This window comes from Lampris incognitus, chromosome 4 (assembly GCF_029633865.1).
Source record: "Lampris incognitus isolate fLamInc1 chromosome 4, fLamInc1.hap2, whole genome shotgun sequence".
NCBI lineage: Eukaryota > Metazoa > Chordata > Actinopteri > Lampriformes > Lampridae > Lampris > Lampris incognitus.
The window spans coordinates 921,112-935,938 of NC_079214.1; the positions used below are offsets into that span (position 1 = coordinate 921,112).

At 41.3% G+C, this 14,827-nt stretch overlaps 1 protein-coding gene across 5 annotated transcripts in view; it reads left to right on the forward strand.

Moving 5' to 3' along the window:
* The window catches only part of celf1 (cugbp, Elav-like family member 1), a 315,470-nt gene that overhangs the window by 169,186 nt on the left and 131,457 nt on the right, over window positions 1–14,827 (forward strand). The window lies entirely within an intron of this gene.

Sequence of the window (14,827 nt, forward strand, 5' to 3'; positions counted from 1 at the left end):
TGGGACAGACATGAAATCACTTGTCTCATGTGAAATAAGACATGTGGACACATCAACATGTTGATTTGCCCGCCAGCTCACGAGCAGACAGCATTTCTGAACAAGTAGTGACACCATGTGGCTTTCTCAAGGCTTAGTAACTTAAGGTGTAGCGCAATTTACAGTAGGCTAGATTAGCCCTCTTAATGCGCGCGCACACACACACACACACACACACACACACACACACATATATATATATATATATATATATATATATATAAATTAAATAATCCAGTGAGTCAGTAAATTCTCTATGAGAGAGTACAAGCCTCTTTCATGCCATAAACAATCCTTCCTCCAGTCATTTTATTGACAGCTGATGATGCTTATGGCATGAAACAGGCTTGTGCTGTCTCAGTGGGAATTTACTGACTCACTGCATTATATAATTTGTATATCTTTGTGTGTTTGTTTATACATGTATCATTCACTTCAGTTTATTTTATTTGAGACTACTCTTCTTGTATTCTTAATTGCACCAACAATGCCAAGTAAAAGTGCTAGTGCGTGTAATGCACATGGCAGTCAGAATCACCTCTGTTGGCCAAGTGTGCATGTAATACACATGTAATGCACATGTAATGCACATGGCAGTCAGAATCACCTCTGTTGGCCAAGTGTGCATGTAATACACATGTAATGCACATGGCAGTCAGAATCACCTCTGTTGGCCAAGTGTGCATGTAATGCACATGTAATGCGCATGGCAGTCAGAATCAACTCTGTTGGCCAAGTGTGCATGTAATGCACATGTAATGCTCATGTAATGCACATGGCAGTCAGAATCACCTCTGTTGGCCAAGTGTGCATGTAATACACATGTAATGCACATGTAATGCACATGGCAGTCAGAATCACCTCTGTTAGTCAAGTGTGCATGCACAGCAGGAATTTGACTGCGGTACACAGCAGCTTCTAGCACTGGCAGACATCACTCACACAGAAAAAGAAAACAACAAACAAAAAAGAAAAAAATAACCCAGAAGAAACAAATGGAACAACAGCCGACATGTTATTACCAGTATGTCTGATTCTGATTAGTTGGAGTTTCAAAGTTTCATCAGTTGTGAATGTAAAAGCAAACAGGTAGTCATCAAGGTGTGTTGTCTTCAGTTTCTCAGATCATTTAGCATGGTGAACATGTTTGAGTCTAATATGCAGAGCAGCTCTGTCATGCACCCTTTTTCGAGAACCAGCCCAGTTCATTTTATTGAAAAGCATGATTTAAAAGTTCTGATTTTATTTTTGTGGTCAACTGTTTATTCGTGCCCTTCATGCGTGGCTGTACAGAAAACAACAGCTAGCTAAATGTGATAAGGTGAAGTACTCTGAGGCTTGAACGATGACCCAGACACTGTTCGCATGTTGTTGTGTGTGGGTGCATGCTGCTCACAGCACTGGGCCTGCCCTACTTTGGGAGGTCAGGACTACCGGGACTGGGAGAGACATTGGAAATAGTGCTTTCTTTCCAGTTGAAGTCATGCTGCAGTGAATGCCTGCCATACCGTGGGGGCTCCCTGCCTTGCATAAAATGATCTGTCTTTTATGACTGCAGCTTACTGTATTGCTGTTTTTATTTAGGGAACCTTTGTCACGTGGCGGTGTTTACTTTGCTCAGCCATATTGTGAACTGTTCACATGCTGTGTTGATGGCGTAAGCATTAGGTGATCAGGTACTGGCAGTTGACTCAAACATTTTTAAAACAAAAACCAACATTTTGAGGCTCAATGTATAATGAACATGATTGCAACTATGCTTCCAGCATTTGATAAGTAGCGTCAAAGCTTATCTTTCTTCACCATTCAAGAAACTTGATGCCCACACAGTCAGGTTGGTGGCATTTGTTTACGGTACATTATGGTGGCTTCGTGTAAAATGTATTTATTATTTCTTAAAAATACTTGGTTCTTGGAAATTTGGAACTACTTCCAAGTCAGAACTGTTTCTCAAGACCCTGCCCTTTAAGAGCCCGCACTTCTTTATGGGACTCTGGACCTACAAGGTTGTAAGATTTATCTTCAGGAGCATCAGTCCCCGAGTCGTGGCAAGAACTCAAGAACAGTAAGTCTTTTTTGTTGTTGACAAACGCTGCTGCTGATAAATAACTTGTCGCCACATCTGCTGGGTTGTGGCTGGTTGAGATATGGTGCCACTGCTCAGTGCTTGAGAACTTTGCATTCAATTCATCCTACTGCTAACTTAAACCTAAAATGTCCTAGTTCCACTGTAGATGACTTTGCTGTCAGTGTAGTCCTGACTTCAGAAGTTCTCATTGAACGAGGAATCTTATCAGTGTTACCGATCTCTATGATATGCAGAGAAGACCCGTGAACCGTCTTTGTGGATAATACAACTCTTACTGATGTGCCCTTGTGGAGCAGAGGTGGTATGGCTCAGTAACAGCAGCCTGTGGCACATATTACTTATGCACTGAATATCTTTGAGCAGTATTGATGGCAGTAGGATTATGTTGGTGTGTTATCACATGAGTCAGATGATGTGGGATAAGGTGGGGCTTTAGACTCAGGTTTGGTTGTAGGTGGCTCCCTATGGTGCAGTTTGAAATGATGCTCAGCATACCCACTTTCTTGTCTGTCTAGATTCCAGTGGGATAGCTGCTATATCTATTACTACTGTGTTGTTTTGAGAGCCTATTTTTGCTGCTGCTGATTTACGAGTTTCAGCCTCTTCTTCTGCAGCTGCAACCACTTTCCTCCATTGTAATGTAGCCAGAACAGCCTCCATTAGAGCTTCCTGTACACTCAAATGAGCCTTTCCCTTGAGCAATTTGTGTCTTTTTGAATTAGAGATGAGTAAGTGTTGCCTCGGCTTTGGCATGTGCTTTAGCTACCACTAAACTTAGAGAGCATCAGCTAGATCATATGAAGGATAAGGAATTATTGCAGATATAGTACCAAATGACTCAACAATTGGAAGAACATGAATAGATTTAATCTGTCTGTCGATAGTCTGTTGGTGGCGTGCCACCTATTGTTCACCCGATACATTGGGGTGTCAAACTCATTTGACTAAAATACTTCTGAATTTCTTGAGCAATACTTGTAATATCACAAATATAATTGCACAACATAAATTTACAGTTTGCAATTTCATTTAGCAAAAGCTTTTATCCAAAGCAACATACATCTGAGAGCTAATGCAACATAAGCAAAGATCTATGCAGGAGAGAACAACACGGAGTAAGTGCCATAAAACTAAGTTTGAATCTGATAGGACGTAGGTGCCAACAGGCAGTGCACAGAAGCAATGCATAGAGTGCATAGATTTTTTTTCTCTTTGGTCCATCAAGAGCAGTGGTGTTCACGAAAGAGGTGGGTCTATACTTTTTTCATAAAGATTGAGAGGATTCTGCTGATTGAACAGAGTTTGGTAACTCATTCCACCACCACAGAACTACAGAAGAGAAGATTCTAGCTAGTGACTTGGGGCCCTGTTGTGGTGGTAGTACCAGGCACCTCTCACTGGCTGAGCATGAGTGTGAGCGTAGACCTGAATGAGGGAGCTGAAGTAGGTGGGAGCAGTTTTAGTTGATCTTTTGTAAGCAAGTTTCAGGGTTTTGAATTTGATGCGGGCAGCAGCCGGGAGCCAGTGGGGGGATATAAACAGCAGGATGACATGTGCTCTTTTGGGCTCGTTGAAGACCAAACATGCCGCCACATTCTGGATCATCTGCAGAGGTTTGAACGTATTTGCGTGGAGGCCTGCCAGTAAGGAGTTGCAGTAGTTAGTGCATCATATTATAAGAGCCTGTCCCAGGAGTTGTGCTACATGCTCTGACAGGTCAGGGCTGATTTTCCTGATGTTATATCTGGCAAATCGACACAACCAACCAATTGAGGCCACGTGAACCTGAAAGGGTAGTTGGTCATCACTCATGATACACAGGTTTTGGGCAGACTTTGTGGGCATGAGTTTGGTTGATCTGAGCTGGATATTGATTTTTATTTATTTATTTATTTATTTGTTTGTTTATTTGAATAGGGACAGTGCATATTAATGAACATTGGTATCGCACAGGGACATGTAAACATGCCGGATTGTAGCAATACTGCTAATTTACATCCGTTGTCCCTAGGCAGGTCAAAGCAACAGATGTGGTACACCACAACATAATACGATAACACTAAAATACACAACAATACATACAGTACAACATTATACACCCCACAAAACCATACACCACAATCTGTTGTTGTAATGATAGACTGGCTGGGATGAGCTCGGAGCTTGGTCTTAGAGAGGCTAAGTTGAAAGTGGCGTTCTTTCATCCATGCCGATATATCGGCAAGACCTGGCGAGATCCAAGCCAATACTGTGTCTTCTGGCAGAATGGACAGGAACAGATGGGTATTGTCAGCATAGTAATGGTATGAGAAACCATGGGCATGGATAATTGCAAGTTTCAATGGCAATGTGTACTTTTCACATAGGATTTGGGAATGGTTGCAATAACAGCATTGTAAGATGGGGACAGATGCACTCTATGAAAGTTTCAGCCTGCCTCAGCAATGCAAAGGCACCACCGTCCAACATCAGCAGAGACGAGAGGAAAGCACTCATGTCTCTCGGTAAGGACAATAACATCATCCTTTCTGCAGACAAGCGCAGATGCACTGTTGTATTAAACCAGACAGACTATCATGAGAAAGTTATGACGTTACTTAGCGACATGAATACTTATGAGCCCCTGAAACCAGATCCAGGCAGTGGTTCCAAGAAAAAGATGGTAGATTGTCTGAAGCTGTTAGAACAGGACAATGCTATTGACAGAATGTTGTACCACAGATTATACCCAGGGGGCGCTACACCTACTCTGTATGGGTTACCTAAGATACATAAACAGGATGTGCCATTATGGCCTATTGTTAGTATGATTAACTCAGTGACCTATAACCTCTCTAAGTTTCTGGCATCTGTTCTTAACCCGTTGGTAGGCAGTAATGAACATCACATTCACAACACTGTGGATGTTGTGGATAAGGTGAGGGACGTCATCATGGAGGAGGATGAAACAATGGTCTCTTATGATAAGTCTCTCTTCACCTGCATTCCTGTTGATGAAGCAGTGGGGATAGTCCGTATGAAATTACAAAACGACCCCACCCTTAGCAATAGCACCACCCTTAATACTGACCAAGTGTGTCTGCTCCTGAAGCTGTGTCTTCAGTCCACATACTTCACATACAGGGGGCAGTACTATAGGCAGAGGCATGGGTTTGCTATGAGTTCACCAGTCTCACCCGTAGTGGCCAACTTGTATATTGAGGAAGTGGAAAAGAGGCTCTGATGTCCTATCCAGGGACACCACCTAGCCATTGGTTCAGATTTGTGGACGACACCTGGGTTAAAATTAAATCTCAGGACGTAGCACATTTCAACGACCACATTAACTCCGTGGACACCGCATCAAGCTCACCAGGGAGGATGTGGAACATGACAGGGTAGCCTTCTTACACTGTGAAATTGCAGTTGGTGATGGGGGACATTTGATTGTTGGTGTTTACTGTATATCAGCACATACTGATCAGTACTTAAGGTTTGACTCTCATCATCCACTGGAGCACAAACTAGGAGTCATCAGGACACTGGACTACTGAACTGACAACGTCCCCACTGACACAGCGGCCGGGGAAGAGGAGAAATCCCACATTAAACAAGCCCTCGTTAAGTGTGGTTATCCTAACTGGGTGTTTGTCAAAGCAGGAAGACGCACAAGCAGTGCACCAGCCAATACAAGAGAGGAGAAGGACAACAGCTGCCTGAGCATAAACCAGTGGTTATTCCGTAAGTGGCAGGAGTGTTGGAACAGTTGAGGCGCATTATTTTCTAAACACCGCATCTCAGTTCTTTTAAAACCCCAAAACATGCCGTGCCAGAAATTGGTCCACCCCAAGGATCGGGTCCCCTGGCACAAACAGAGCAATAAAATGTACGCTGTTAAGTGGCGGGAGAATTGCTATGACTTGTACATTGGGGAAACCAAACAGATGCTGGCCAAGAGGATGACACACCACAGAAGAGCTAATGTATCCGGCCAGGACTCCACAGTCTACACCATCTACAGGCCAGGACTCCACAGTCTACACCATCTATAGGCCAGTGGCCACTCTTTCAGGGATGAGGATGTGAAGACCCTTGATAGGGAGGAATGCTGGTTTGAATGGGGAGTCAGAGGCCATATATGTGAAGAGGGAACAACCATCCCTGAAATGGGGGGGGGGGGGCTAAGAGTACATCTGTCATCATCTTACAATGTTGTGATTGCAACCATTCCCAAATCCTCTGTGATTAGTACACATGGCCATTGAAACTCTAGTTAGTGGTCACGGCAGTTTGCATATGAAACTGATCCTTTTTTTCTGTTGTTAAGCCACTGTGCTGTTTATAAGGGTGGTGATACCTGGTTTCAGTTAAGACTGAAGCGCTTACTTAGATGAGTGATGAAACGTTTCTCTTCCAGTAAACGTTGTGTCCCGATGAACTGATTCAACTTTGTGTCATTTAGCAAGCAAGCAAGTTTATTTGTAAAGCACATTTTGTACACAGGGCAGTTCAGTGTGCTTTACACAAATAAAAACAGAAAAGGAACAACCATGTAAAATATAATTAAAAGGGTAAATAAAAACAAATAGGAACAATCATATATAAAGTATAATTAAAAGGGTACACTTTGAAATAATAATTAAAAAGAGTAATGTAATTAAAAGAGGTACTATAAAAAGAAAGTACAAAGTACAAAAAACATATAGAATAAATACATTCCAAGTAGGAATGAATATGTAGCTGAACTACATGTAGAGGCCAAGAAGCTTTTAAAAACTGGGTCTCATCAGGAAAAGCCAGGCATGGTCCAGAGTGTGAACACAAGAAACAGGCTAATGCTAGACTTAAATATGTTGTACGTTTTATTAAAAGAAATGAGCAGGCCATGAGGGCAAACTCCATGGCCAAAAAGCCTCAGCAGAATAATGTCTGTGACTTCTGGAAGGAAGTTAAGGTTATTGATAATAGTAAGATGCCCTACCATTCAGCATTGATGGAATTACTGGGCCTGAAAATATTGCTGAACTGTGGAGAAAACAGTATAGAGACATTTTTAATTGCTTAAAGAGTGATGGATTTAATGTTGGTGATGTCTCTAACAATGATGATGTGGTTATTAGACCTAATGAAGTGTGCTACACCATTGAGGAATTGTCAGTGAACAAAACATGTGAGCTTGACCAAATAACAGCAGAACATCTGAAGTATGCTAGCCACAGAATCTCAGTGTTACTTGCTGTGTATTTTTCTGGATTGTTAATGCGTGGCATCCTACCTGACTCTATGCTGTCTGTCTTACTAGTGCCAGTAATCACAGACAAAACGGGTAAAATATCCAGCATAGAAGATTGTAGGCCAGTTGCTCTGGCTAGCATACTTTCCAAAGTATTGGAACGAATTCTCTTGGATAGGCTTCAAGAATATTTATCAATTACTGACAATCAATTTAGTTTTAAAAATAAACACGGCACAGATTTGTGCATATATGCACTGAAGGAAGTTGTCAGTAAGTACCGAAGACATAACACTACAGCAGTGGTACTCACTAGTTTTCTTAGCAGAGCCACTTATGAGTAAGACCATTACTCAAAGAGCCACAGAGCTTGCAATAAATTTCGCAAATACAAAGCTACACACATAGGCTATATGTCTACCCATGATCCCACGCTGTTACGTAGCCTACGTTCTTTGACGTATCTTCAGTACGCTGCCATCTGCTGGATAATTCATTTCAATGTGCTAAAACAGGACACAAACGGAACCTATAGAAGTAAATTATAGCTGTGTTCTTATTGTTATCAGTGGATCTATATGGGGCGCAAAACAAAGCATGCGGCTTGCGAACCGCGTAAAGAGTAACACTGCACTACAGTATTTATGTGTTTCGTGGACGCATGAAAAGCTTTTGACCGAGTTAATCATGGTAAATTGTTTGTTAAACTACAAGAATGAGGGGTCCCCTCTTATCTGATAAGGATCTTGCATTGTTGGGATTCTTATAAAACCATGGAAGTTAGATGGAGTAAGAGTATATCTGCACCCTTCCCAGTGACCAGTGGGGTCCGACAAGGTGGAACACTCACCTGTTCTATTCAGTGTGTATATGGATGATTTCTGTAAAAAGTTAAGAGTGTAAGACTGGCTGTATGGTGGGGATAGTCTTATTAACCATCTGATGTACGCAGATGACTTAATCATACTGTCTCCTTGTAGTGCTGGCTTACAGCAACTGCTCAGAGTCTGCTCAAGTTATGGTGTGCAGCATGACATTACATTTAACTCAAAAAAGAGTGTCGTGATAATTGCTAAAACCAAGGAGGATCAGAAGCAACATATTCCTTCATTCTTCTTGGCAGAACAAGCAGTAAATGTGGTGAACAAAGTAAGATATCTGGGTCACATCATCAGATATCTGGGTCACATCATCAAATATCTGGGTCACATCATCAGGATTGAGCTATGTGATGACGATGATGTGCAGCGCCAGTGTTGCAAACTGTATGCACAAGCCAATGTGCTGGCACGCAAATGTCATATGTGCACAGATGAGGTTAAAACTGCTCTTTCTAGGGCCGACTGTACTCCACGCTATACTGCCCACTTGTGGTGCAATTATAGCCAATCAACAACGAAGAAGCTGCAGGTAGCATATAATGATGCATTCACAATCTTGCTCAAGTGTCCAAGATGGACAAGTGCAAGTCATGTGTTTGTGACTTGTAATGTTCCCACTTTTCATATTGTATTGAGGAATTTTATGTACAAATTTATGTGTCAATTAATTGATTCCAGGAATCTAATTATAATACTCTTAATTGAGCCTACACAAAGTGTGACAAGGTACACTTCTTGTTCTGGAAATATTGGAACAAATGTCTGTCTAGGTTTTAATCATTGTGGACTTGTGAGCTGCTGTTAGCTATATTTTTGTGTTGTTGTTCTGTGTTGTATTTTTCTCTTTAATATGGACCTATCTATGCATCTGAAAAAAATAAGATTTGACATAGTCACGTCCCCGTCGGTAGTGAGTAGAGATCTACTTCCAGACTTAACGTACAGTAGGAATAAGGTGCAAGTTTTAATGCCCAATCACAGGCAAAAGAAAAAAAAAAGTTTTTAACCTAGATTTAAAAATTGCTATATTTGGGGCACATCTAAGATCTTCTGGTAGTTGTTCCAGTTGCATGCAGCATAACAGCTAAATGCTGCTTCACCATGTTTGGTTTGGACTCTGGGCTGAACTAACTGACCTGACTCCATGGATTTTAGAGCCCTACCCGGTTTATACTCTTCAAGCATTCTGGGCATACACCATTCAGTGATATGTAGACAAGTAGCAGCACATTAAACTCTATTCTGTAACTAACTGGAAGCCAGTGTAAAGATGTCAGGACTGCAGTAATGTGCTCTATTCTCTTGGTCCTGGTTAAAACTCTAGCAGCAGCATCCTAAATAAGCTGCAGCTGTTTCATGGTTTTTTGGGAAGACCAGTTAAGAGAGCATTATTGTAATCAATTCTACTGGAAATAAAAACATGGATGAGCTTCTCTTGGTCATTTTGGGATACCAAACCCTTGATTGGCTATATTTTTAAGATGCTAGAAGGCTGTTTTAGTGATTGCTTTGATATGGCTTGTGAATGTGAGATCTGAGTCTGTCATAACGCCAAGATTTCGGACTTGGTCTTTGGTTTTTAGAGCTCGATGTTTGAGTACAGTTTTAGTACAGTTTTCGCATGTACACATGGTTTATACAGTTGGCCCCTGGAATTTAGGATTTTATAAGACAGCAGAAGCACCTTGAAGTCTGATCTAACATAGATAGGAAACCAATAAAGGGAGGCAAGAATTGGTGTAATGTGGTAAATTTTTCTATTTTTAGTTAGGATTCTAGCTTCAGCATTTTGAACCATCTGAAGACTTTTAGTACTAGCATGTGGCAGACCCGAAAACAGAACATTACAGTAATCAAGTCTGGATGAAACAAAAGCATGTCTCTGGGTCAGCCATGGACAGGAAAGGCCGGATTTTTAGCTCTGTTATGTAAGTGAAAAGGGTAGTCATGGTTTATTTCTTTAATATGCCTATCAAAGGAAAGGCTGGGATCAAATGTTAACAGCAAGATTTTTGACTGCCACACTTTGTGAAATCACAGAGTTATTATTGTTACTTGATCAAATGGTGTCTGTCTAGCAGGGCCAGCAACCAGCATCTCAGTTTTGTCCGAATTTGAAAGCAGGAAATTTAGTTACATCCAATTTTTCACATCCACCTGTCAGGCCTCTAAATTAGTAACTTGAGTACGATCATCAGCACTTATAGGCACACACAGCTGAGTATCATCCACATAGCAATGGAATTTACTCCAACTGCGTATGATTTGGTCAAGAGGTGAAATATAAAGAGAGAAAGTAGAGGGCCAAGAACCAAGCCCTGAGGTGCACCAAAGATGTGTACCAGTACACACATTCTGACTGCCTGTGTATTTTTATACATTCTGATACCTGCGTGGGAAGTGATGCAAGTACAGTTTTCGCGTGTACACATGGTTTATATACAGTTGGCCCCTGGAATTTTTTTCTGTTTCCGTGCAACACCGAAAGAGTTATCTAATAAAATGTCAGAGCAGATTTCCTCCAAACAGTATCACTGGATGGTGGCCATCAAAGAAGGTTGAATCAGTTCTTCTGGATACAACGTTTATTGACAGATACGTTTCATCACTCAACTAAGTGACATCTTCACTCTGAACTGACTGCAGGCCTCCCCATCCCTTATTGATGGCTGGATGGTGGCCAGTTCATTTGAGTTCCAAAAAAAAATTTTTTTTAAATGAACGTAAAAGTATCCTAAATGGCTCATGCAGCACAGTCCAAGTCTTCTAAAGCCATACGATAATTTTGTGAACAGAAAACACTGAAATTTAAACATTTACTGCAAATTTCCTCTTACTTGCTTTCAGAACTAACCTCTCACAAACACATTAAAGTTCAAACATTCAGAAGACATTCAAACAAGAGACATTCTTGCAAGAAACAGTTTTTCTCATGAGTAAGTATTCACATAATTTTCTCCCTTAAATGGAAAGAAAACTTCACCACCACCCAGAAGAAAGAAAGCTCACCAAAGACTATTCTTTCTAAGGCAGCTTGGGAAATTTGGAGTGTCAAGGATTGCAATGTTACAGTTCTACAGAGCTGTAATAGAAAGTGTGCCCCGTTGTGTGGGAATGAGGGCTGGGCGATATGACCTAAAATTCATATCGCGGTATAAATTAATCCCTTCACGGTAACGGTATATATCGCGATATAAACTTAAGTGTAAAAATTATAATGGAAGTGTTTCTGAATGGGTTATATAGTCCCTTAGCAAAGCTAAATTGATAAAAAATAAATAAAAAACAACAAAAAAACAAAAACAGATATAATGTAATTTTGAGGACATTTATTGTGCAGATCTCAAAACTCAAAATTAAAACTCAGCACTCTACGGTGCAAAATAGTGCAAACGAACACAAATAACATTGCTGATATTTTAAATAAAAACAGTACAACAGGCTTTTTTCTATAATGCAAAATAGTGAAAATGTTGTCAACAACAATTGCTCACTTCTTCAAGAACGCAAAAATAAAGTGGCTATTGTAAACAGTACTTAAAGTAAAAGAGGTTTTCTATAATGCAAATTGCAAAAACAGTGAAAAGGTTGCCAACAATAATTCTCACTTCAAGAACACAATGATAAACTAGATATTGTAAACAGTACTTCAAGTACAACAGGTTGTTTTCTGTAATGCAAAATAGTGCAAAAGTTACCAAACACTAATTTTCTACATCTTAAAGAACACAAAAATAAAATAGATACTCTAAATAATACTACTTCAAGTACAACAGGCTTTTGTTCTATAGTGCAAAAGTGTTACTCAGCACCAAATTTCTCAAGTTGCAGATATTTTTTAAGAAAGAAATACTTAAAGTACACTTAGCATCTTTTCAGTTAAGAAAAAAAACCAGCATATTTCAAATTAAATCAAGCTGCAAACACAAACACTAAACTTTGGTGTTTACTCCAGTTCACTTGCTTCCCATCCTCTTTTATAGATTGCTTGCCAGGAACACAAGCTTGTCCACAGTCTCTGGCTTTAACGCAGACCGGTGGCATGTGACAATGTTGCCACCAGTGCTAAATGCCCTCTCTGATGGGGCACTGGTGGCAGGGATGCAAAGATATTTCTTTGCCAGGCTTGCCACCCTTGGGAAATTAGCCTGGTGCAGCCTCCACCACTCTAGTGGGTAAGCTTCTCCATCAACCTCCAGTGACTGCAGGTAACTTCTTATCTCCACTTCAATGGCATCTCTGTCAGAGAGAGCAGCTGGGCCAGGCTGAGTGGATGCTTTTTTGAAAAAGCTGCCCAGACTCCGTTTCACCTTCTTAGGTTCTCTCTCCTCAACTCCACCAGCAGCTGCCGTGCTTGTTTGTGGGGGTGACTCTGTGGCAGATAAAGCTTGCATCTCAAGCAGGGCCTGAATTTCCGCTGCTGCTCTGGTCTTGATGTACTCCCTTCTGTCATCAGCTATGTATGTGTCTTTGAACCATGGATCGACAAAGGAGGCCATATCCAGCAGGTCATTGGTAGCAGGGTCAGAGTAATTCTCATTAAGATACTGGAGGACAGCCGTCTTCATGTGTTTTGTCAGGTCTGTGTCATCTTCAGAATGAGGAAGAACTGTATTGTTTAGCAGATGAAGCACAGGTTTGAGGTATGACACAATGACATATTCTTCCCCAGACAGTGCATCTGTGAACTCCATTAGGGGGCTGAGGGTCTTGCTTACAGATTCCCAAACATCAATGTCCTGCCGAGTAGGTACCAGATGTCTGGTCTTTTTATCTGCTCTCAGGACCTGTGATATGGCCTTCTCCTGTTCAAGAACCCGCTCTATCATCTGTTGGCAGGACCCCCACCTTGTTGGTGTTTCAGTGATGAGCCAGTGAGGAGGCAGGTGTAGCTCAGCCTGGGCAGTGGCCAATTCTCTCTTCCTTTTCCATGTATTTGAAAGGCACTCACAATCCTTTTACACACGCCAATTGCGCGCTCCACACGAAGATCTTTCACACTTCTCTCTGTTAACAAAGTTAAAAGTTGTTATTACTTTAGTTTCATCCACAGAGCATCAGACATCTCTACCAACAAAACATAGAAATACTACACAGTAATCTGATAACAGATTAGATAAATGAATCAAAATTATTTTGCACCATGGAGGCGTGAAATTTAAAATGATCTTTATCAGTGTCCATAGGCTACATTTAATTCAATTTATTCATTTATTTGCACGTCACTAAAAGCAGGTACAAAAAAATAGTTCTGTAATTAAGTTATGTGAAACGGGACACCCTAGGAGGCTGATGAGCTATTTTAGAGGGGCATGGGCACACAAAATAAATAATACATCCAGCAAATAACCCAATCAACATAATACACAGCATACAATAATAACAGCTTTGCTGGTTGGCTATGCCAAGTTGCACTTATGCCATCTCTGTATACTCAACCTGGTGGAGTAAGTACATTAAAATAGCTTATAATGTTACACTCTTACAAAGAGAAGTTTTAACCTACCAATGGCGAGATGGAGCCTGTGACCGAAGCACTGCAGCCTGTTCCAGTCGTTCAGAGTCACTGCCTTCACCACATTTGCGCCGTTGTCGGTGGTTATGCATACTTGAGATTCTTCCCTGAGACCCCATGACTCCAGCGCATCCTTTAATCCTTCTGCTATCACTTCACCCGTATGGTCTTCAGGGAAATATGAAGTCTGTAAGCACCGGCTGGCCAGTTCCCACTCAGCAGTTATGAAATGGATCGTGAGGCTGATATAAGGCTCCATGCTGCGACTCGACCACAAGTCCATAGTAGTTGCGAAATACTTTAATTCACGGAGGTCTTTTTCAACTTTGGGGCATTTCTGTCTCATTAAAGTACTTGCGGCTCGGCACTACGTATCGTGGATCAAGGGTTTTAATCATGTCTTGAAACCCGCTGTGTTCCACTGTTTGGAAAGGGACCATGTCTTTGCATAAGTGTATCGTAATGGCTTGTGTAATGTCAGTCCAACGCTTACTCTTTTTATCATAGGGAGTACTCTTCGAAAAAGCTTTCACAATAGAGGTCTGCGGTTGGGTAGTAGGGAAAACTTTTTTCTTCCCTCCTGTGTTCGGAGACTGACTGGGCGTTTGAGTCGAGCGCGTCCTCCGGCTCTCCTCATACTCGAGGACATGTCTTGTTTTTAGATGGTAGAACACATTGCTCGTGTTACCTTTGTTTGCAGGCACTGTCATTCGACACATCTTGCAAATGACATTTTTCTGCTCACTATCCGACTTCTGAAATCCGAACCAAGTCCAAATCACTGACGTAGCACCGTTTTTTTAACCAGCTCCTCCTGCTCCGTGGTCTCTGTGCTTGAAGCCATTGTCACACTGAGGCAGATATGTCATCAACAAGCGTTATCGCGATTGGTCGGTAGAGTCCAAATCTCTACCGTAGGCCAAATTTATATCATTTATACCATCTACCTCATATACCACGCGCCCCTAGTGGGAACACTTGAGATTAAGCGATGACAAGGCAGTGTGCCCTCTGCGTGTTTTCTTGTATGTTTGTTTGACTCTTGTCCGGTTCAGATTGTAAAACATTATAGATTCAGGCTGACTGAATTT